Genomic DNA, 1,926 nt, shown 5'->3' with positions numbered 1-1,926 from the left:
GTCTGCAGTGATCCCTGTGTCACTGGTGTCCATTTCCTGGATCCCTGGTATTTGACCCCTGGCTTGTGACCTGACCTCTCTTGCCTGCTGCCTGCCCTAACCCTGGCTTTCTTTGACCATTCTTCTGCCTTGTGAATTGTTACTTAGCATCCTCCTGCCCACCCTGGTGTGCCCAGGGATCACAACCTGAAGGTAACCAGCAGCGTGACATCCTCACCACTGGAGGCTCTGGAGCTGATTTTGATATACTGTAATTACTGTAATATTAATAAATGAATATTAATGAATATGAAATGTCTTGAGTCTGGTGCAATCATTTACTTATAAAGCTGTATTTAAGGTCTAGCAATATGTTGAAATATTTGTTGTGAATAGAGTCAGGTAAAAAATAAATAGTCTTACTTACTTGTAGATGGTTAGAGAGGTATTTATGCAGGGATTACCATATGATGTCAGTTTATAAGTTAAAACTTATTTCCTTGTAAAAAACACGAAAAAAGAAGAAGGATTACTAATTACTGAAAATTACTTTAATGCTCCTAGCGGTAATCCCAAGTGTGACTCGGGGTGGATTTTACTTGCAAAAAGCGGTAATCCCGAGTCACACTCGGGGTCACTTTAAGATAAGAAAAACCCCACTTACCCTGCTCCATTGCCATCCCCCGTCATCCTTCTGGTCTGGTCTTCGCCCTCCGATCTGCAGGTGCGAAGTGAAGAGCCGAGATCCATGGGGTTTCCTGGGTTGTCGGTGCAGGCGGAGCGGCGGGAAATTCAAATCATTTTGTATTGGATTCAATACAAAATAGATTTATTGAGTCCAATACAAAGAAATCTTCATATAATATATATATTTATATAATTATATAATATATATATATATATATATATATATATATATATATATATATATTTTATGCTACTGTACAGTTTTATTACATTTTAACTATTTTTTTTAAAGTTTAATATTAAATTAATTAACCCCCCCTAGCGGTATTCCCGAAGTGTGACTCGGGGTGGGAAAAATTGCAAAAAGCGGTAATCCCGAGTCACACTCGGGGTATCTTTGGGGGACCCCCTTACCTTATCCCCGTGCTCCAGCAGACTACGGAGTAATCTGCTTTTAAATAGGATTTCTGCTTAGTGCATCGCATCTAACTGCAGATGCGATCACCAATAGTAAATCCAGAGGGTGATGCCAGCGGAGATTTCCCGCTAGCAGCAACCCCTGGATCTACTCCTGCTCGCATCTCCCGGAGGCTGATCTCCGGGTGATGCGAGCAGGAGGGTGAGCAGAGGGGACATCATCCCCTACTCCCGGAGGCTGATCTAGTAGGGCGGGGACATCCCCACCGCATCACCCGGCAAGATGTGTGACATCTTCCGGCTGATGCGGTGGAGTGATGGATTGTGGGGGCGGGAAATTAGAAAGCAGATTACTATGTAATCTGCTTTTAAATTTTTTTTCACAGTGAAAAACACACAATAAAAGTACAAATACATATTGTAGTACACCAAGCATTATTGCCCAGTGCCCTGATTTTCATTTTGCCCACTATTAGCCCTGACCTTGATCTAAACTTTTGATGGCTTATAAATCACTTCCTGAATATATCACTTTGTCTTTGACCTTGATGTTCCTGACTGTTTGCTGGAGACCGCATGGCATCCAAACGACATCTCGCCGGCGCAAGCGCTGTTTTGGAGGAATTTGAAAGCAGCGATAGCGATTTGGAGTCCCTTGTGGAATCAAGCCATAGTGATAGCGATTCACCAGGAAATTTGTCATCGGACAGTGAAAGTGAACTGAGCGACGATTCTGAACCTGTGCGCACATGGTGTCCTATTGACCTTGATGCGGACCAGGCAGCACCACCAAGATTTCCATTTACCGGCGCACCTGGGATGAAAATTGAGGCTGAATGCGAC

At 43.2% G+C, this 1,926-nt stretch overlaps 1 long non-coding RNA gene across 1 annotated transcript in view; it reads right to left on the bottom strand.

The window, feature by feature from the left end:
• Positions 1-347: 347 nt before the first annotated feature.
• The window catches only part of LOC140326438 (uncharacterized), a 28,947-nt gene continuing 27,368 nt past the window's right edge, over positions 348-1,926 (bottom strand). Inside the window, exons 2-3 of the long non-coding RNA XR_011919875.1 lie at positions 644-697; positions 348-478 (exon numbers count right to left, since the gene is read on the bottom strand). This is a non-coding gene — a long non-coding RNA (uncharacterized lncRNA). The remainder of the gene's footprint in view (positions 479-643; positions 698-1,926) is intronic.

This window comes from Pyxicephalus adspersus, chromosome 3, assembly GCF_032062135.1.
Source record: "Pyxicephalus adspersus chromosome 3, UCB_Pads_2.0, whole genome shotgun sequence".
NCBI classification, from domain to species: domain Eukaryota; kingdom Metazoa; phylum Chordata; class Amphibia; order Anura; family Pyxicephalidae; genus Pyxicephalus; species Pyxicephalus adspersus.
Note: the sequence above shows the minus strand (reverse complement) of the source record. Positions and strands in the feature narration are given on the sequence as shown.